The 22,006-nt window shown below is 37.0% G+C and overlaps 1 protein-coding gene across 2 annotated transcripts in view; it reads left to right on the top strand.

Moving 5' to 3' along the window:
• The first annotated feature begins 15,271 nt into the window (after positions 1-15,271).
• LOC102401271 (T-complex protein 1 subunit eta-like) overlaps positions 15,272-22,006 on the top strand; it is a 42,230-nt gene continuing 35,495 nt past the window's right edge. For both annotated transcript variants that reach the window (XM_044934438.2, XM_044934437.2), the window contains exon 1: positions 15,272-15,496. The gene's annotated coding sequence lies outside the window, so the exon portion shown is untranslated. The remainder of the gene's footprint in view (positions 15,497-22,006) is intronic.

Raw genomic sequence — 22,006 nt, 5'->3', positions numbered from 1 at the left:
TACTGGACATTAGCTCTCCAGATTCTATTCATTCTGCCTAACTGAAACTTGATACCCTTTGACTAACATCTCCCCATTTCCCCGATCCTCCAGCCCCTAGCCACTGTCGTTCAATTTTCTGCTCTCATGAGTTTGACTGTTAGATCATTCAGTGTTTAAATTTTGGCTTCAGTTTATTCTGCTTACATAATGTCCTTCAGGTTCATAGCTTTATTAACGTTATTGTAAATAACAAGGTTTCCTTCTTTTCTGTCCATTTTTCAATTGGGTTGTTTGTTGTTTGGTTTGATATTGAGTTGTATGAGCTGTTTGTATATTTTGGATGTTAAACTCTTGTCAGTCATATTATTTGCAAATATTTTCTCTCATTCAGTAGGTTTTTATTTTGTTGATGGTTTCTATTGCTGTGCAAAAGCTTAAGTTTAATTAGGATCCATTTACTTATTTTTGCTTTTATTTCTTTTGTCTTAGGAGACAGATTCAAAAAATCATTTCTACAATTTGTATCAAAGAGTGCTCTGCTTATATTCTCTACTAGGAGTTTTATAGTTTCAGCTCTTACATTTACATCTTTAATCCATTTGAGTTTGTTTTTATATATGATGTGAGAAAATGTAATCTCATTTTTTCACATTTAAGTGTCTGATTCTCCCAGAACCACTTATTGAAGAGAATGCTTTTCCCCATTGTATATTTTTGTCTCCTTTGTCATAGATTAATAAGTGTGTGGGTTTATTTCTAGGTTCTCTATTGATTCCATTGATCTGTGTCTCTGTTTTTACACCAGTACCAAACTGTTGATTACTGTAGCTTTATAGTACACTCTGAAGTCAGGGAGTATGAGGTCTTCAGCTTTTTTTTTCCCCCTCAATATTGCTTTGGCAATTCAGGATCAAGTGTTAGCATTTTTAGCAATGTTATTTCTTTATATCCATGAACATAGGATATCTTTCCATTTATTTGCATAGTATTTAATTTCTTTTATCAATGTTTAATAGCTTTCAGCATATAGCTCTTTCATCTCCTTGGTTAAATGTATTCCTGAGTGTTTTATTCTATTTGATTCTGCTGTAAATGGGATGGTTTTCTTAATTTCTTTTTTTGGCCAGTTTGTTGTTGGTGTACAGAAGTGCAACTGATTCATATACGTTGATTTTGTATCCTGCAACTTTATTGAGATCATTTGTTAATTCTAACAAATGAGTGCTGAAAATATCTATTCTGTCGTCTTGCTGACATCATTCTTCTCTGCTTACCCCAAAATAATTTTGAGTTTTATGTCTGTATCTATGTAGACAGTATATTTCTCTAGAGAATGGAGAGTGTGCCTGCTTCTTAACCTTGGGGCTGAGCACAAGTCCTTAAATCATTGTTAAATCAAGATTTCAGAAACTAAAATTCCCTATTTCTGTCCTTATAAATTATGTTGTGAAAAAGACTGCTTTTATAATCTCTAATAACATCTAATTCACTGACCCTAAGAATATATGATTGGTGTGTGTGTGAATGTGTGTGTGTTCAGTTGTGTCTCACTCGTTTGACCCTATGGACCATAGCCAGCCAGGCTCCACTGCCCATGGGATTTTCCCAGCAAGAATACTGGAGTGGGTTGCCATTTACTCTTCCAGGGGATCTTCTCGACCCAGGGGTAGAACCTGTGTCTCCTGCATCTCCTGCTTTGCAGGTGGATACTTTTACTGCTGAGCCACTGGGGAAGCCTGTATAATTGGTACCACTGGATAATTATTTTCAGGAGCAGACAGTAATTTCATAGTGAGATGAATAAAGCTGATGATATACAATTTGGAAGCTTACATTTTACAAGTTAAATTTTTAGGAAGATTTATTTATTTTTAATGGAAAGGGGTGATATTCCCATCTCATTTTGTTAGACTTTCCTGGTTATAGTATCTTTTGAATGGTTTAATCAATTTTTTTCTTTATTTCATGAAAGAGTGAGTTAACATTTTGGTTTTTTAATTCCATGAATGTTCTGTGATTATAAATAGGCTTCTAACATCCTTACATCACAGCAAGTGGATGTGCAAGTAACCTCAAAGTAAGTATGATTTGTGATATCAAAGCAACATTAAATTCAACTGACGTCTACTGACAGTGCTTAAATAGGGCTGAAAAAAAATGTTGGACTAGAATTACCAACCAATAGTTGAGACACCTTTTTTCCCCCTAGATTTGAAGGTACAAAGACATGAAGGAAAGACATCCTTCACTCTAGTTAGTAAAGTATACAGGAACAAACTGGAATGAAGTTTCTTGATTTTTTCTTTTTAACTCCATAGTTGATATTCAAAACACAATGCCTCTAAGTCCAAATCAGGGCAACATTCTCTGGTATTAAATGACTACCACTGCAGTTGCCCCATCCTATACTTATTAATACAAAATATTAAATGAGGAAGTGAAAAAAACCTCAGATCTACACATTTTCATGGAAAACGTTTGCCTCTTGCACTATATGTTTTTTCAAAAATAACTGTGTAACTCATACCTATTTGAGGAAAATACTGTCTTAAAGTACATACTAGAGTGTGAATTAAACTCCCCAAGCAATCCCAAGTTTTTAATTCTCATTCTCCTTTAAGCACAACACTTGGTTGTCTGCAAGTTAATATTTAAATCTTACTTCACTATGTTTAATTAATGCTCCATCTTTAATATTTTAAAGTGACATTGAAATAAAGTTAAAAGCCCCAGGGTTCTTTTGTAATCAAGTGTCTTTACTTCCAGGGGCAACATTTATTTTATTTAATGAAATGCAAGTCTCTGTAGCAACAAAATGTCACAAGAATTCTATTAATTTTGCACAAAATTTTTCCTGTTCTAGATAGAGATTTTATTAACAGGCATGGAATTTTTTTTTTTATCATGTACTGTAAATATTCATTCATATGGTTTTTCTTCTCTAATATGTTGCTATGGTAAAATGTCCTAAACAGTTTCCCAAATTGAAAAAATCCTGCAGACCTGATAAGGCACTGCATATGTATTTTTGTAATTCTTGTATGTTTCCACTAATTTTTTGGTTATAGCTACGTATCTACTCTATATCATATTAGTCTTTGGCATTATTTTTGTCAGGTTTGTGGTATGTTATAATCATAAAATAAATTAGGAGTTTTTAGTTTAGTTTTTCCCATGGTCTGGAATATTGTAAACAATATTGGAATTATCTGTTCTTTAGGAGACAGAAACTCATTTGTGAATCCATTTGTTCCTAGTGCCCTTTTCAATGGAAAAGCTCTAAAAACTCACAATTTTGGTAGTTGTAACTGGCTTATTCAGTTTCTCCTATTTTTTAGACTTGACTCTGGTAACTCGTATTTCGCTAAGATATATTTTTTTCTCAATTTTCAAACTGACTACCATATATAGTGCACAGTATTTGTCTCTAACCCCCTACTTTCTTCTATATGTACTCTTCTGATTCCTAGTTCATTACTGATCTTGCCCTTCAAGCTCACTATCTTTTTGCCTTGTTAAATCTTCATGGAGTTAATCTCTTATTAATCTTTTCAAAGCATCATATTTCAGATTTATTTAGTTTTTTGAATAGTTTTTGTTTTATATTTTGGTTTACATTAGCTTAATCTTTGAAAATTTTCTATTCTTAGTTTCACTTATTTGTTAAAATTAATTTATTTAAAAATTTTTAATTAATTTACTCTTTGGCCACTCCATATAGCATATGGGATCTTAATTCCCCAACCAGAGATTGAACTTTTGCCCCCTGCACTGAGGGCAGAGAGTCTTAACCACTGGACCACTGGGGAAGTCCTTCGTTTTTTCAAAATTGTTCTTCTAATTTATCAAGATAAAAATTAACTTCCTTACTTTTCATCTTTAGGCTTTATAAACTAAAGCATGTGGGATATATAACTTATTTTACATTCATTTTTCTCTGTGTATTATAGGTTATGGTATTAATCATCCTCTTTTATTTTTTCTTAATATGTTCAGTCAGCTATTAGGATTAACTAATATATTTTGAGTCTGCATTAAATATTCAAGGTAGTTGCTAGGCTTATTATTAGTAACTAATTTAGAAAAATGTATAGTTTCATTTCATTCCTACATAGTTTTTCATGTTATTTATACTTTTTCCGACTGTTTTTCAATACAGTTAAGTATTATTGTTGATTGCTGCAGTTGCTGTTTAGTCACCGAGTTGTGTCTGACTCTTTTGTGACCCCATGGACTGTAGCCCACCAGGCTCCTCTGTCCATGGGATTTGCAAGGCAAGAGTGCTGGAGTGGGTTGCCATTTCCTGCCAGGGGATCTTCACAACCTGTGTTTCCTGCACTGCAGGCGGATTCTTTACCACTGAACCATCTGGAAAGCCTAGAGTTAAGCATATGCCTTAGTAAATATTATTGTTACATTTGGCCTCTTTGTTCCCCTCCTTTGACGTATCTATGCTCTAATCACAGATCTATGGTTGTTTGCTCTTGAATCTATCCCATTTGTATATAGTAGAGTTGCTAGCATGTGGTATTTAGGATATTCTGGGTTCTCTTTTAACTCATATCATTGCAGGGAAGTTGTTCTGGAGCCTCAGGTTCAGGGCATACCTGGAACTGTTGCACAGTTTCCATTCAGATCCACACACGTCGCCAGGTCTCTACTATGGGCATTAGGAGCCTTGGTGGCTCAAAAGTGGGACTCTAAATGTTGAGAAGGGGGATGTAGGAAGACGTAGGTCAGACTGAAAACTGGGAACCCTCCCAAATCTTAAATCTTCCTTGCTGGAGAAAACCACCTACCACATCCCTCCACCACTTTCACCCTTGACTTCCATCTAAAAAACAAGAGCTCACCTTGTCAAAATTCTCAATGATTACATTTGAAGACCAATTTCGTAAAAGGATAGATATTGTTTCAGGGCTAAATCCTCTCCACTTCACATTACATTGCTACCATGGATAATTATCCTCATCTATAGGATCTTATAAGAAAGGAGATAGCTTATACACTGAAATGGTTGCAAGACCCTGACAATTTGGACTCTAGAGCACTATCTTAATGAGGGTCGATTCTAAAGGTATTAAGTAATGTGAACTCTCAGACTAAAACAACTGAATTTATTGACATGGGTCTACTTTCCTGGGATGCAAGATTCAGTAGTTTATTTCTGAGAACCTGCCAGTATCTTAACAGTTTTGCATGGATAATTTATTGAAGACATGTCTCAGAAGGATTTCTAATTTCCTTTCTCCTTTATTTAAATGTTGTTCCAGATTCCTTGTATCTCAAGGGGATGCCTACCACTGATAGAGACTTTGGTATGTATACTAAAAGTTAAAGTGAAATACGAGGTACAGTACTAAGTTTTTCTTTATATAGCATAAGTTGTATTTTTTTGAAATATTTTGCCTGTATGTTATTAAGATTACATGATTATTCTCTTGAGAAGAGGGCAGACTATTTCCTAATCAGTTTTGTTTTCTCTTTCTTAATTTTTAAATTATGGAATTATGATAACACATTTACATATGACTTGGGAGATACAGACCAAAGTTAAACATAGTTCCAGAGTATATTACAATTATTTTTTAAGTAGATAAATTAAGATTTTTAGTTGGAGTTTCAATATCAAACTCTCAAAAATTAATAGGATGAATACACAGAAAAGTAGAAGACTATAGTAGACCCAAAAAACACCATGAACCAATTCAACATAATTAAGACATACAATTTTCACACAACAGTATATTTCCTACCCATTAAAAAAATCCCTGCAATCTAACATCTTCCATAAATAAAAGTGTCAAAACTAAATAAATGTCAGTCAGGTAATCGTTTGATTATTTTGAATCGATCTCCAAATTATTTGTATCCTTGCATGAGTCACCTTAATTGTTCTAACAATTGACATAAATTTATTGGGAGTTGTCTCTACCCTTAACAAAGTTATATCTCCAAAGAGAACAATAAATTTCTATAAAAATCTGTATTATGAGATAGCGTTAGTACAAGCCAAACAAGCAAGACAGATGATAAGTGAACAGGGGGTTTGACAACAGAGACATCACTAAACTGCGTGGTCCTAATGTTCATCACAGGCTTCCCTGGTGGCTCAGATGGTAAAGAATCTGCCTGCAATGCAGGAGACCTGGGTTTGATCTCCAGGTCAGGACGATCCCCTGGAAAAGGGGATGGATACTGACTCCAGCATTCTTGCCTAAAGAATTCCATGGACAGAAGAGCCTAGGGGACTACTGTCCATGGGCTCACAGAGTCAGACAGGACTGAGAAACTAACACTTTCACTTTTTCAACCTTCATCACCATGTGGGGATGGTTGGAAGGAAAGGTAGGCGTAGATGAGGAGAATGGTTATTTACGCAAGAAAATCTTGAGGGCCTGGAAAAATATTTTCAATGTTTGCTAAAAGACCAGTTCAGAAGCATGAAGATTTCTTATAGGAGACTAGTAGAAATAGTTTAGCAAACAATTTGTTAACATCTTGTTTTGACAGAGCTGTATTTTATAGATAATAATAAAGCATGAAGTACTAGACCTGAAAATCAGCCTCAATGGAGGGTATTTTAGGAAGACCTCTGTGACAATAGTGTTGAGGATGAGTTGAAGAATGATGAGCTTGGAGACAGAGAGATGAGGAAGCTGCAGAAATGTGGGCAAGAGATGAGAGAGGCCAGGACTAGCCTGGTGAGAATGCACTTTCCCTTCTGGGCTACCTTCTCATCACCTGTGTGATGGTGACAGATATTATTTGTTTGTCTTCAGAATAAAATATATTTTGGCATATATACCACTGTACTTTCAAAGTTTTAGACAGTAAGAGGAATTAAATCTAGATTGACAAATTTAACATCTATGAAATGTCAGAATTGTCAGAACTCCATGTGATCATCAAGAGTTCTCTAATTTTGTGGTTGAAGATGCACATGGCATCAGCTGCAGAAAGGGGCTTACTATTATCATCCAGGTGGCTGGAGGCCCATGAAGAGGGGTTAGTCAGAATGAAGTAGTTAATTAAAGGAAGGATTGAGGAGTTGGAAAGATACAGGGAGCCTTCAACAGATTTGTTCTTGCATGGTAAGTAGGAGAGTATGGGAAGTTTCAAAAAAGTTAAAAATGAGAGACTACAATATAGTGGGAACAGAGGTAGCAGGAAGGAGCGGGTGGAGACTGACAGGCTTCTCTTGGCTTTATGCTGTGAGCTAATCACATCTCAACTGTTGCCATTCAATTTCCTTCAACAAATTTTAATTGGTAAGCAACCCCCTCAGTCCCATTTTCTAAAGCGTTGGTTTTTAGTTATGTTAAATGTCTAATATATGAAATGCTTATCATCTTAAAATAGCCAACTTAATGTGTGTAGCACAAGGTTAAGAATGTATTTTTTAATTTTGTAAAAAACAAAAACAAAACAAAACCAAACAAACCCTTGGAGGTTACAGAGATTAAAAATAGTAGCAGTCTTATTTTTTTTAGAAAAGTAAATGCTTTAGCTTTTTGCTTCTTTCCACTCTTATCTATGATCCACCACCAAATATAATATAGTGGACCAAAATGTCATTTATTTAAGCATTTTCCATTAACTGGAAGAAAAAAAATATTGAATTTCACAATTTGATGAGCAGAACTCATACTGCACAACACTTAGAAGCAAATAAAATTCAATATAATATGTCAGGTTTCAAGTTTAAAGATATGTGGCATTCAGTTTATTCCTTCTGTGTAAATATACCACACATTTCAAAAAACCAAAATGAAAAGAGCAAACCTAAGATAAGAAATTTTAATGCATAGTCTAGCAAGAGACATTTTATTTTGTATTTTTCTTTGTACTTTTCATTATAACATAAGTGAGGGTTCATAATAACTTGTGCTTTCTAACAATCATCTTTTCTCTAATTTCTTTATAATTTTAAAATTAAAAAAATGTGATTTTAAAGCTGTTAGCATAGAATGTTGGAAACAGCACAAGCTTTAGTGTGCTGATCCTATCTCTAACTATATATATGCTACATCATAAATTATATATTATTACAACTATATAAAATATATTGATGTTATATATGATGTACTAATGTCTAAACATGTATTCATATCATTATAATATGTTGTATAATAAACATACAATGTATAATAATTATATTGACTTTAAATTATACTTTGTATATTGTATACATGGAGCAGAGACATCACTTTGCCAACATAGGTCCATCTAGTCAAAGCTATGGTTTTTCTAGGAGTCAAGTATGGATGTGAGAGTTGGAACATAAAGAAGGCTGAGTATCAAAGACCTGATGCTTTCAAATTGTGATGCTGGACATAACTCTCGAGAGTCCCTTGGACAGCATGGAGATCAAACCAGTCAATCCTAAAGGAAATAAATCCTGAATATTCACTGGAAGGACTGATGCTGAAGCTGAATCTCCAATATTTTGGCCACCTGATGCAAAGAGCTGACTCATTGGAAAAGACCCTGATGCTGGGAAAGATTGAGGGCAGGAGGAGAAGGGGACAACAGAGGATGAGATGGTTAGATAGGATCACTGACAGGAGTTTGAGCAACCTCAGGGAGATAGGGAAGGAAAGGGAAGCCTGGCATGCTGCAGCTCATGAGGTTGCAAAGAGTTGGACACAACTTAGTGACTGAACAACAACAATAATTATATATATATATATATTTTAATTTTATTTTTTAATTTTACAATATTGTATTGGTTTTGCCAAATATTGAAATGAATCCACCACAGGTATACATGTGTTCCCCATCCTGAACCCTGCTCCCTCCTCCCTCCCCATACCATCCCTCTGGGTCATCCCAGTGCACCAGCCCCAAGCATCCAGTATCGTGCATCGAACCTGGACTGGCGACTTGTTTCATACATGATATTATACATGTTTCAATGTCATTCTCCCAAATCTTCCCACTCTCTCCCTCTCCCACAGAGTCCAAAAGACTGTTCTATATATCAGTGTCTCTTTTGCTGTCTCGTATACAGGGTTATTGTTACCATCTTTCTAAATTCCATATATATGTGTTAGTATACTGTATTGGTATAATTATTATATATATAAAATCTTGAGAAATTTAATTCCAATACTTTTGAACTTAATCTGTCTCCTTTCCAAATGAAGTCCTCATAGCAATGTGAGAGAATTTTTGTAAAGATACAAGAGTGTAGGAAAGCATCCAAAGCAAAGCACTGGCAAATACTAGGACCATGATGAGTGTAATTTGAAGATACTTTTTTTACTTCTTGTTCTCCTTAAATCTCACAGTGTTGCAAATAATTTCTCCCCACAGTCAACACAGTAGCAAATTAAAATGCCCTCAGGACTCTATTGATAAGGTCAAAGCTTGAAGACATTGCTACAATGAAAACATCATGAATTGGTTGGTACTTGTTTATTCACCTCAAATCCACAGACCCATAGGTGATAATAATTGGGAGCACTGGGAGTCATATTCTATCTACTTTCATTTTTAGGTCTGTAAGATGTGGTCCAGGGTGAAAGTGACTTCTCCAGTTTCACACAACTACATATACTTTAGTTTGCTGTTTGTTTTTAATAGCTATACAGATTTTCAAATATATTTGTACAATAATGCAGTGCAAAGATATTATAGTATTTTCAGAAAATTAGGGTTGCAAATTCAGTCTTAAATTCTCAGAGAGGTGACTACTTAGTCAATTCGTACATACAGACAGGTAATTCTGTTAGTAAAATCTGGCTTTGTTAGAATTATAGAATTTTTATAATTATAATTCAGTATATTAATTATTCTAGTGAATGTGCAGGATGTAGAATACATGGGGTTTACAAAACTAAGTGTATTTCTTCTCATCCAAAAATTTTATCCTAATATCTGTGACAAGATAGCTATAAAAATAGATATAGTGCTCTAGAGTTAGGCAAAAATGAATTCTATATATGGTGCTGGAAGGGATGCAAGTGATATCTCATTTTGGATCAATGTATTAGTCAAGTCAGGTTGCCAAAACAAAATACCATAGAATAGGTGGCTTAAACAACAGAAATGCATTTTCTCACAATTTTGGGGGCTGAAAATCCAAGATGAAGTTTATGTGGAATTGGCTTTCTGATGAGAGTTCTTCTTTTTTGCAGGCCTCCTCTTTGAACTCACATGGCTTTTTCTCTGAGTGCTTGCAGAAATCTCTCTCTCTTCCTTTACTTATAAGCCCAGCATGGATAAGTTTGGATAGGGACCCTGTCTTTATGATCACATTTAACCTTAATAACCTCCTAAAGACCCTATTAGGGGCTTCCCAGAAGGCACTAGCAGTAAAGAATCTGCCTGCCAATGCAGGAGATGTAAGAGATGTGGATTCAATCCCTGGGTTGGGAAGATCCCCTGGAGGAGGGTACGACAACCCACTCCAGTATTCTTGCCTGGAGAATCTCACAGACAGAGGAGCCTGGAGGGCTATGGTCCATAGGTTCGCAAAGAGTCAGATACAACTGAAGTGACCTAGCACGCATGCAAGCAAAGACCCTATTACCTCCAAATACACCAGAGATTAGGGCTTCAACATATGAATTTGGGGGGAACATAGTCTGCAGCAATCAGGAAAGGTTAGATAAAGAATGCACCACTTGGGAAAGAGTGGAAGCATACATAAGAATGTAGAACATGGATGTGGAAGTCTTACTCAAAACTAAGGGGAAGAAAGACCAGGAATGAATAGTAACTTGAAAGTTCGGGGTTATTTGCAGAATAACATATATTACAACTCCGGTGTAGCACAGAATATGTGTTGGGGAGCAGCAGAGAATAAATGGGAAATCATACTATTTATGTTATATGTTGAAGGACCATAAAGCTGAGTGTGAAGAATTTGTATAATTTAAACCACACAATGAAGTTGTCAATATGTTTGAAAAAGGAAGTTACTATTTGATATTCATATTGGAAATAGTCCTAAGATGAGGTGTTTAGGATAGATTCAAATGAGAAGAGTCTTGGGTATAGGAAACAGATTTGGAAAAGTATTGCAATAGACTTTATTGAGATTAAATACATCATGGCTGGGATAATTGTTTTATTTCCTTTTCACTACCAAAATGCCTGACAACATGACTCACACCTTTCTTTACTGTTTAAGCAATTTAATTTCCACCTATACCTCTCCATAGAAATCTCTCCTTTAAATTTCATGGTTGGGTTCTTAGTCCCCAAATGTAAAGGTCTTTTCTAACTTATGCTTGGCTTTTCTTCAGTCTCAGTGAGTTATTTTGTCCCAAACTCACTTTCACTTTCATCAAGAGGCTCTTTAGTTCTTTGCTTTCTGCCATAAGGGTGGTGTCATCTGCGTATCTGAGGTTACTGATATTTCTTCCGGCAATCTTGATTCCAGCTTGTGCTTCAGTGAAAGAGGAGAGTGAAAAAGTTGGCTTAAAACTTGACATTCAGAAAACGAAGATCATGCATCCGGCCCCATCACTTCATGGCAAATAGATGGGGAAACAGTGGAAACACTGACAGACTTTATTTTTGGGGGCTCCAAAACCACTGCAGATGGCGACTGCAACTGTGAAATTAAAAGACGCTTGCTCCTTGGAAGAAAAGTTATGACCAACCTAGACAGCATATTAAAAAGCAGAGATATTACTTTGCCAACAAAGGTCTGTCTAGTCAAAGCTATTTTTTTTCCAGTAGTCATGTATGGATGTGAGAGTTGGACTGTGAAGGAAGCTGAGCACTGAAGAATTGATGCTTTTGAACTGTGGTGTTGGAGAAGACTCTTGATAGTCCTTTGGACTGCAAGTAGTTCCAACCAGTCAATCCTAAAGGAAATCAGTCCTGAATATTCATTGGAAGGACTGATGCTGAAGCTGAAGCTCCAATACTTTGGCCACCTGATTGGAAGAACTGACGCACTGGAAAAGACTCTGATGCTGGGAAAGATTGAAGGTGGGAGGGGAAGGGGACAACAGAGGATGAAATCGTTGGATGGCATCACCAACTCGATGGACATAAGTTTGAGTAAGTTCTGGGAGTTGATGATGGACAGGGAAGACTGGCGTGCTGCAGTCCATGGAATTGCAAAGGGTTGGACACAACTGAGCAAATGAACTGAACTGAAACTCACTTCGGGAGCTTCTCTCTCCTTCCTTGCTCCCTATACCATTGTCACCATCACTTGTTTTTTTTTTTTCAGACTCACAGAATGCCTGTTTGTCTAGGGTTTTCATTTGGGCTTTGTTACCTTCCATCCATTGGTAAAACCACCCGTACTCTACTTTGAGAGTTACCACAAAATTAACTTCATCCATAATTATCTGCCATATGAATTGCACCTGTATCTCAAGCCAGGAGTTTTAGCCAGATATCTGAGTAGAGTAGAATTCAGGATCCAGTTCAATTTGTGGATACATAACAAAACCTCAAAGACAATGAACAGACTAGAATGGACTAGAATCTGGCATCCACAGGTAGTTTTTACAATTTTCTATTGAAACATAGTTTTTTTTTCCTCAGTCTAATCACCCTCATTTTAATCAAATATGATCACAGTAAGACTAATTTGTTTGAAGACCAAATTGAATCTCATTAAACTTGGCCTAATTATTTATATAAGTGCAGCAAGAGTACTGATTGACCATATAAGGCTTTATAAAAATCAACCTTGCAGAACTTCTCACAGTGAATCTTAGATTGAACTTTTAAGACACACATAATATCATACATCCATAATATACATGCATAGACATCAGAAACGTACAGACAGAAAGCAGAGATCTTACAGCTTTCATTTAAAAATTTTAGCCATAAGATGGACACAATAATGCAAAGCTGACTAGTTTATAAAAGAGCAGTGGAATATAGATTGTGTTCTGGCAGATGGCATAACTTGCATATAACTGCTTAGATGCCTTTAATGTTTTACAATATTTGTGGAGCTTTTTAATATTTTCCATTCACATAGTTTTCAAATAGCTTTTCCTTTTTCTCTTTTTCTTCTGATAACGGATGGCTCTCAGTTCCTAAAGAAATTTGGGTAAAACATTTACATCTCAAAAGCACTGGGACGGAATGTGAGTTCCCCCAAGGACCTTTGTTACCTAAATTCAGAATTTTAATAGTACCTACAAGCTTTTTAAGATGACAGGGTTGGGGATTGGTTAAAAAAAGAAGGGCTTTGAACTGTTTCTAAAGCTGCATTTCTGTTCCTGTAAAAACTTGATTCTTTTTTTTTTAAATTTTATTTTATTTAACTTTACAATATTGTATTGGTTTTGCCATATATCAAAATGAATCTGCCACAGGTATACATGTGTTCCCCATCCTGAACCCTCCTCCCTCCTCCCTCCCCATACCATCCCTCTGGGTCATCCCAGTGCACCAGCCCCAAGCATCCAGTATCATGCATCGAACCTGGACTGGCAACTCGTTTCATATATGATATTACACATATTTCAATGCCATTCTCCTAAATCATCCCACCCTCTCCCTCTCCCACAGAGTCCAAAAGACTGTTCTATACATCAGTGTCTCTTTTGCTGTCTCGTATACAGGGTTATTGTTACCATCTTTCTAAATTTCATATATATGCGTTAGTATACTGTATTGGTGTTTTTCTTTCTGGCTTACTTCACTCTGTATAATAGGCTCCAGTTTCATCCACCTCATTAGAACTGATACAAATGTATTCTTTTTAATGGCTGAGTAATACTCCATTGTGTATATGTACCACAACTTTCTTATCCATTCATCTGATGATGAACATCTAGGTTGCTTCCATGTCTAAGAAGAGTGCAGGTGGCGCTAGTGGTAAAGGACTTGCCTGCCAGTGCAGGAGATGTAACAGACTACAGTTCAATCCCTGGGTCAAGGAAAGATCTCCTGGAGGACATGGCAATCCTCTCCAGTATTCTTGCCTGGAGAATTCCATGGACAGAGCAGCCTGGCTGGCTATAATCCATTGGATTGGAATGTGTCCAACACAACTGAAGTGACAGCACCCATGCATGCAAGAACAGTGCAGTTATTATTATTATTATTTTTTAATTTCTCAAGGAATTGAGTTGCAACCTGAAAGCTACCTAGGCTGATCTGCCATTTAGCTACTTACTCTTCAGTTTGCTTCTTTACATCAGGGAGAAAATCTTCAACTATGCTAGAAGTCTAAGCTGGGAAGATTCCTAATTCCTATGTTCTAGATTTAGATATATTTGCCTTCAGAAAGTTTTTCTTTCTCTCTGGGTGCCTAGTTTTATTTTAGCTCAGGGGAGAACGCAAAAAAAAAAAAAAAAAAAAAAAATCCTATCAGGCTGTTGAATATCAGCTTGTAAGTTTGCCAACTTCTGATGTCAGCACTACGATAAATAAATAAATAAATAAATAAATAAATAAATAAATAAATAAAATCTTGTCAAGTGTCAGCCAGGAGAAACAGGAAATATTCCTAGCAATATTAAACAACTCCATGGACACAGGAAGGGTCCCAAAGAGGGTGAAAAGATTCCACCCTCCCAAGATTCAGAAATGCTTTTACAAATTACTGAAAGAAAGAAAAACTCAGACGATTCCCGAGAGCTGATGAAAGTTGGTAGGATTCTAGCTGCAAACGGGGTATAAACCATACTTCTTTCCAGCCATATTCAGGGGGCCCCCAATCTGACAGTTGCTAAAGCCAAGTTCTCAGGACACAAAACAAGTTCGACCAGAAGGTAACAACTGTTTCTGAGAGAGAAAGAAGACAACCAATGGGTACCCAAATGGAAATCCATAAATCACAATTCAAAGATCTAATTCTTAGAAATGCCTTTTGCCAGACAATCTGAATTTGGAAAGGAAGGAACAACATAAAAATTTACCTTCTTCTCTCAATTAGTCACCCAGACAGAGGTTAAGGAGGGCAGGCCTTGGTGAGACTTCTTACCTTTCGTGGGCTTCGCCAGTTTGCCCGGGATGCAGTCTGCAGAGTGAATGAGATGTCCCAGCCACTCTCTTGGGCCCCAGAAATGCAGGGAAGGAAAACTAACCTTCCCTCTACCCTTCACAGAAATGCTTGAACTATCCCTTTTCCTGAGGGGCTGCTCCTAAATGGACACCGTTATGAGTTTTCTCGGTTACAAGGTCTCCGCTGTGACCACTGTGATCCAAGATCATCTTTGGTAGTCACCTACTGTTCAGGCTTAAAATCAAATTTTAGTCCCCTGAGGTCTCACGCGGGCCCAGCCCACTTTTAGTCAGACCTGGTCTGAGGCCGGAACCAGTCTAACCCAGACCCCGTCAGAACCAGAACCCGGACTACTTTCTAAATTGGACCAGGTCCGACCTGGAACTAGTCCGGTTTCTAAGTTAGACCTAAGCCAACTCCAGCCAGTTTCAAGCCCCAGTTTTCAGAAAAAGTTCAGACTTTTGTAGAAGTGTGAATGCTCCCGACACAAAGCTGCTAAACGAGGACAGGAATCCGAAGGGAGGGGAAGTTCCCACGACCTCCGCAAGCCACGAGGAGGCACCAGTTCCGCAGGTAACTCCGCCTAATTGCTCGGGGTTCCTGGGGGCCCTTGGGGTCCCTTTGGCTTGTTTTTCTGGTGATAGAACTTTTAAAATATAAACGGAAGCATATTCAAACTTTTAAGAGTTTATTTGATCAAAAATCCATTCCAGTAAGGTAGCAGCACCTGGAAGAGGTTAGGACCGCTCCACTGAATGAGCGTAGTCACGTCGGCCTCTTTGAGACCCCATGAATTACAGCACTCCAGGCCTCCCTGTCCATAACTAACTCCCGGAGTTCACTCAAACTCATGTCCATCGAATCCGTGATGCCATCCAGCCATCTCATCTCATCCTCTATCGTCCCCTTCTCCTCCTGCCCCCAATCTCTCCCAGCATTAGAGTCTTTTCCAATGAGTCAACTCTTCGCATCAGGTGGCCAAATTAATGGAGTTTCAGCATTAGCATAAGTCCTTCCAAAGAACACCCAGGACTGATCTCCTTTAGAATGGACTGGTTGGATTTCCTTGTAGTCCAAGGGACTCAAGAGTCTTCTCCAACACCACAGTTCAAAAGCATCAATTCTTCGGCGCTCAGCTTTCTTCACAGTCCAACTCTCACATCCATACATGACCACTGAAAAAACCATAGCCTTGACTAGAGGACCTTTGTTGGCAAAGTAATGTCTCTGCTTTTGAATATGCTCTGCAGGTTGGTCATAACTTTCTTTCCAAGGAGTAAGCGTCTTTTAATTTCATGGCTGCAGTCACCATCTACAGTGATTTTGGAGCCCCCCAAAATAAAGTCTGCCAGTGTTTCCACTGTTTCCCCATCTGTTTCCCTCCCATGAAGCAATGGGACCAGATGTCATGATCTTAGTTTTCTGAATGTTGAGCAGGTTCAAAAAGCTGGTACAATTTTGGTGCAGTCTTTAAGGAAAATAATGCATAGTTTTGAATACATAAAGGGCGTGTGTAATGGGTTCCTGGTCTTCATGGAGCTTCAAGGGATTTCTGAAGTATAACATGACTTACAAATGTGGAACAATCTTGGGTAATGGTTCAGCTTATTGAAGTATTCAAACTCGGAGAGCCGCAGACTCTCAGTTTCGGTTAGGGTATACTGAAGTGGGTTGCCATTCCCTTCTCCAGGGCATCTTCCTGACTAGGGATCAAACCATTGCAGGTAGATTCTTTACCGTCTGAGCTACCAGGGAAGCCTTTCCAGTGCAAAGCCTGACTCTTTTTGAGCCTCTGGGAACTTTGAGCAAGTACAGATGAAGCGAGGGTTATGGATAAAGCGAGTGCCGGCCCTGGCAGTTTACTGGGTGGTCGCCACTACTACCCCAGTCCACTTTTCATTGTCTCTTAAAGTATTTCTCAAGTGTTATGATCCTTTAACTTGAAGAAATCCAGTTGTTGCGGTTCCGCAGTATAGATTCCAGAAGACTCTTTTCTTATAACCAATTTACATATAATGACAGTTTGTATTGAAAGGTTTTTATTCTTATGTTTTGCATGAAAAAAAATAGTGTGGTTCAAATTGATAAAGACTTAAGAAATGCTAGCATATTATATCTTACTGGAACTTATCTTGTTATTGATGTCTGGACTTCCTGCTGCTCTGCTTCTTGCTTTGATGATCTGGTATTATTTTGTTTTGATGTTTTCATCCTCCTATTTGGGGCAAGTTTGGCAGTCAAGCTATGATTAAGTAGATGCTTTTCATATGCAAATATCCATGTGGTTATTACATTAAACTATTATATTTATTCTGGAAGGAAGTGAAAAATTCAAAAGTTTGGAGAAAATAGCAAGATTTCAAAATCTTTCTCTCTGTGTAAATGAATTTTTTAATATAAAGATACCAATAGATAAGTCCCTTTTTTTTTTTTTTTTCCAGATGATTCCAGTTCACACTCCCCTGTTGAGGTTCTGTGTTAAAAGTAATAAAAATGCAAGGGACATTCACTATGCAATTATGTTTCTGAGTAAATATGTATTATACTGTTGGTACCCACAAAAGAAAATATTATTCTGTGATATTTTGTGTACCGAATTTATAAACAAGGCTTAGATTAGATGAAAGGTTAAAGAAGAAAGAGTTAAATTAAAACAAATTATTTTAGGGGCTTGATTAATCTTGGAATATGATTCCATCTTTTTCTTTATTTTTGTTTCTGTTCTCCCCCTGGAAAAATGGCATCTTCAGGTGTTAGTATCATTTCAAATGACAGTGAAATATGATCTATTTTCCCTGTTTCCATATTCCTGTTTCTCCTGTCCCATGGCAAACAATTATATAGTGTTTCATCTGTATCCTTATTTTGCATGAGTCCTTGAGAAACATGGTAGCATTCTGGGTGTCTGTTTTTAAAATTTGTTACATTTATTTGTAAAATTTGCAAAGCTATAGAAATGTTGAAAGGTGAATAAAATGAAGAATTTAGATTAGCAGTTGTTAGCATGTCCTCTTTGGTCTATCATCTTCTTAGTCTGTCTCTTGGTAGTTGCAAAGTAATTATTTTCTAACTGTTTTCCTAGCATTCATCTGTAAAGAAGAGTTTTTCATCATTTTTTTTTAAAGTATAGTTGATGTAAAATATTGTGTTAGTTTCAGATGTACAGAAAAGTGGTATATATATATATATATATATATATTCTGTTTCAGATACCCCCCTCCTCTTTTGATCCATTCATTTTTTAAGATTCAATGTGTCAACATCCCTTGCTATGATTTTTCTTCTTAATGTTCAAGTTGACCTAAATTTGGAATGTGGAATCCATTCAGGTGGCTTCTAGGTGATTTTGATATGACCCTGTCATCTCTTTAAGTGTTTTCTGGTTCAACAAGTTACTTATTCATCAAGTACTTATTCATCAGTACCTTCTCTGTCCTGGAGAAATTACTCCAAGGAGCCACGGTTTATTTTGTTGAGAAGTGGGCATAGGCACCAAGATCTGGGTTTGTTAATTGCCATTAAGGTCTTGTTGCTCCTGGGCTATTTCTGTGGACAACACTAAAATATACACATATTTTAGAAAATATGAGTTCATGTTAATACCAGTAATTAAAATTCAATGCTAAATTCTTTCTCACCATTTTCCCTTCTACATTTATATCTCCCATCTTTCCCAATGAAAATGCTCACACCCAACAATATATATTATTCATTTGCTCAATAATATAGTATATAAATGTAATTTGAGAAATACAACCATGGTATCACTAACAGTGCTTAGTAAATTCAGTATTTTTTTGCAATTTGTGTTGTCACATCCAAATATATATATGTGTGTGTGTGTATGTGTGTGCATAGTGTGTGTGTGTGTATATATATATATATATATATATATATATATGTATATAGTTCATGCTTCTTTAGTCTTTATGTGTATAAGTTTTCCTTATGTAAATGTTGATGGGCATGTATTTGTAATTAAAATATGTTATTGTGGTATAGGTCTCATTTTGTTTCTCACTTGTTCCAATCATGTTTATATTAAAATCATATGATCTAGTCATATGGCTGGCTTCATCTAGTCCATTGTCTAACTCTTCCATGGCATCCCAAACCCTGCTCACGTGTCCTTTTGCTTAGCCTTTCCCCCCAGAGATGGGTGAGTAGTTGCCTCAGTCCTTCTGATACTGCATACAAAACTGCAGTCAACAGGCCCAAAGTATCTCCTTATGAACCTTTTGAGGATTTCTCTAGAGTATATATAGCAACAGGTTTAGAAAGTTATTAAATGCAGGTGTATTTACTTTGGCAATCAGATTATTCTCTAGAATTGATGTTATTAGCTTGACTTATTAGGTTGCTACTCTAAAATATTTTAATTTCACTAAAATTTGCAATGGTGTATGAATTTCTAAAATTGTTAAAAATTGGCATTTCAGGGAAAACACAACAAATACTATAATTATATATATATTAGACTTTTAAAATATATTAAAAAATCTGATTCTATGTCAAAATACTTGACAAAGGGAGTCTTTTATTTACATATTTGATGCATCCAAAAAAAGTAATAGAAATCTTTTGTGAATCTTGTTTACTCAATGTCTTTTTCAGTTTCTTTGTTTTTAAAGTGGTTTGTTTTACTGGTTAAATAATAGAGGGCAATAATAGAAAATTGCTGGTAGGACTATATCAGTGGCATTTTTAGAGAGCCTTAGTTCCTAATCCAGTGTTGAGAATAAGATACCTCATAATCCCTAGATATAAGGTATGGTTTCTTCTTCAAACTGGCCTTGGAAAAGAGGAAGATACCTCATATGAGAGAGTATTTACAAAGTCATTCATATAAAGAATGAACGTGGTGATTTTATTGTAAACAAAGTCATATTTAGAGAAGACAAATTAACCTAAAATAATCTCAGTAGTAATATTTGATACCTTATAAAGGTTACCTGAAATAACCAGGAAAAGTGTGTTAAAGAAATTGAGCACAGGTTTAGTGATTATTATTGGGAATTTGTTCTAAGGATAAAAGAGCTTGGACGTGATGTGAATGTGTCTTTAGAAAATGGCTGTGTGTTGTACAGGGGAGATTTTGGCTTTGGGTAAAGCTCCTAGTAGCAGGATCCATGCCTCTGTTCAAAAGGTTGTCCTGACAACTTAGGTGGAAATCGTCGTGCTGTGCTCTGGAAAGCTGGTTAGATAACTCACATATTTATCTTTAGAGGATGATAAAGAGTTGATGTGAAAGCCATGTGGGAGGCCTGTGCTGCTGCCTGGGGTGCTTTGTGGGCTCTGTGGGGCTCTGGGGACCCTGGGGCCCTGTGCCACCCCACGTTGCACAGCTGGCCCTGTTCCTCCTCCCTTTGACCACCGCTTTCAGGTGCCAGGAGCAGGCTCAGACCACTGACTGGAGGGCCACCTTGAAGACCATCTGGAAGAGTATTTGCAAGATAGACACATCCTTGAATGCCACCTTGGATCTCTCTTGGGAAGCGAGATCGGGCTCTGCCAGTAGAAGTGCAGCAACTGAAGTCTTTCCTGTGTTATGGTTATAAACCTCCCCGCCCGCCCTCTCCCCCCTCAAATGGATGTTTCTGTCCACTGTTTGATGTTCATCTTGACATGAGCATCTCTTCCCTGACAAAGTGTTGCAACCACCATAACAGGGGCTACGAGACCTGGAGCAAAAGAGACATGACTGTGGTGAGGAGTTCCATCATTGACTCTCCAAGATCCTCTTAGATGTGTAGAGAACATGAGGACCAGCTCAGGTGTTCAGGCATGTGATACCACTGTGGAGCTTGGTTCTCTAAACCTACCTGGACAACCAACGAGTGGCATGTAGATGTTGGGAGAAAAAAGCTGATCTTTAAAGGAGGGGCTGATGGGTGGTGACTGCAGAAGAGAACAGAAGAATATAACCTTTGACAAAGAACTAATATTATTACAACATCAGTCAGTTTTGTATTTGTGAAAGGATCATTTTAAGACCTTATTTTGATATTAAAACTTCAGATTAAAGGTAAGAATGGGGGAGGTTATCCTTCTGAACATTGCTGCCTCAGTGTGCCAAATTGTCTAGACTGATCTTAGAAAGAGGTACATGGTAAGGGGATAATTGTTAAAAAGGAAGAATCTGTAACTCAATTTTCACAACTGCATTTACTGAAAAAATAAGGTCAGATATAAAGTTCATTCATAAATTATGTTCAGCATTTTCTAGAAATATGGGTAAATCTTCATTTGAGGTATATTTGCTTACTGTAAAATTTTTTGACCATTCTTTTATTGAAGTATAGTTAATTTGTAATGTAAAACTTTAAATATGCACTTACACCTGGGAAAAGCTAACTTTATTTTTTTTCTCTATTTTAATTAACACATGAAAAGAAACAAGTGAAAGTGTTGGTTGCTCAGTAGTGTCTGAGTCTTTGTGGCTGCATGTACTGAAGTCCACTAGGTTCCTCTGTCCATAGAATTCTCCAGGTAAGAATACTGGAGTGGTTAGTCATTCCCTTCTCCAGGGATCTTCCTGACCCAGGAATCGAACCCTGTCTCCTACATTGCAGGCAGATTCTTTACTGTCTGAGCTACCAGGGAAGCCCCATATAATGTAGTGTTTTTTCCCATAACCCACTGAGCCTTTGTATAAGTCAAAGTTCTAGTCATGACACGACTAGTTACAAGGACAACGTTTCCATGTCTGTTTCTTTTGTAAAATTGGAATCATCTGCTTGGAACTCTTAGGAAACAAAACTAGGATGTGTGTTGCTCAGTCATGTCCGACTCTTTATGACCCCATGGACTATAGCCCACCCACCAGTTTCTTCTGTCCATGGAATTTTTCAGGCAAGAATACTGGAGTGGGTGGCCATTTTCTACTCCAGGAGATCTTCCCGACCCAGGGATCGAACCTGAGTCTCCTGCATTGCTAGATGGATTCTTTACTGCTGTGCCACCTGGGAGGCCCCCAAACTAGGATATCTAGGTATTAAGGTAATGTGCCTGGAAGGTGAGGTGAACATAATTCAGAAGCATAGCCACTCCCACTTTATGAGCCACTCATGACAAATGTCATAT

Source organism: Bubalus bubalis, chromosome 22 (genome assembly GCF_019923935.1).
Source record: "Bubalus bubalis isolate 160015118507 breed Murrah chromosome 22, NDDB_SH_1, whole genome shotgun sequence".
Lineage (NCBI taxonomy): Eukaryota > Metazoa > Chordata > Mammalia > Artiodactyla > Bovidae > Bubalus > Bubalus bubalis.
This window is presented reverse-complemented; position numbering and strand designations above follow the sequence as displayed.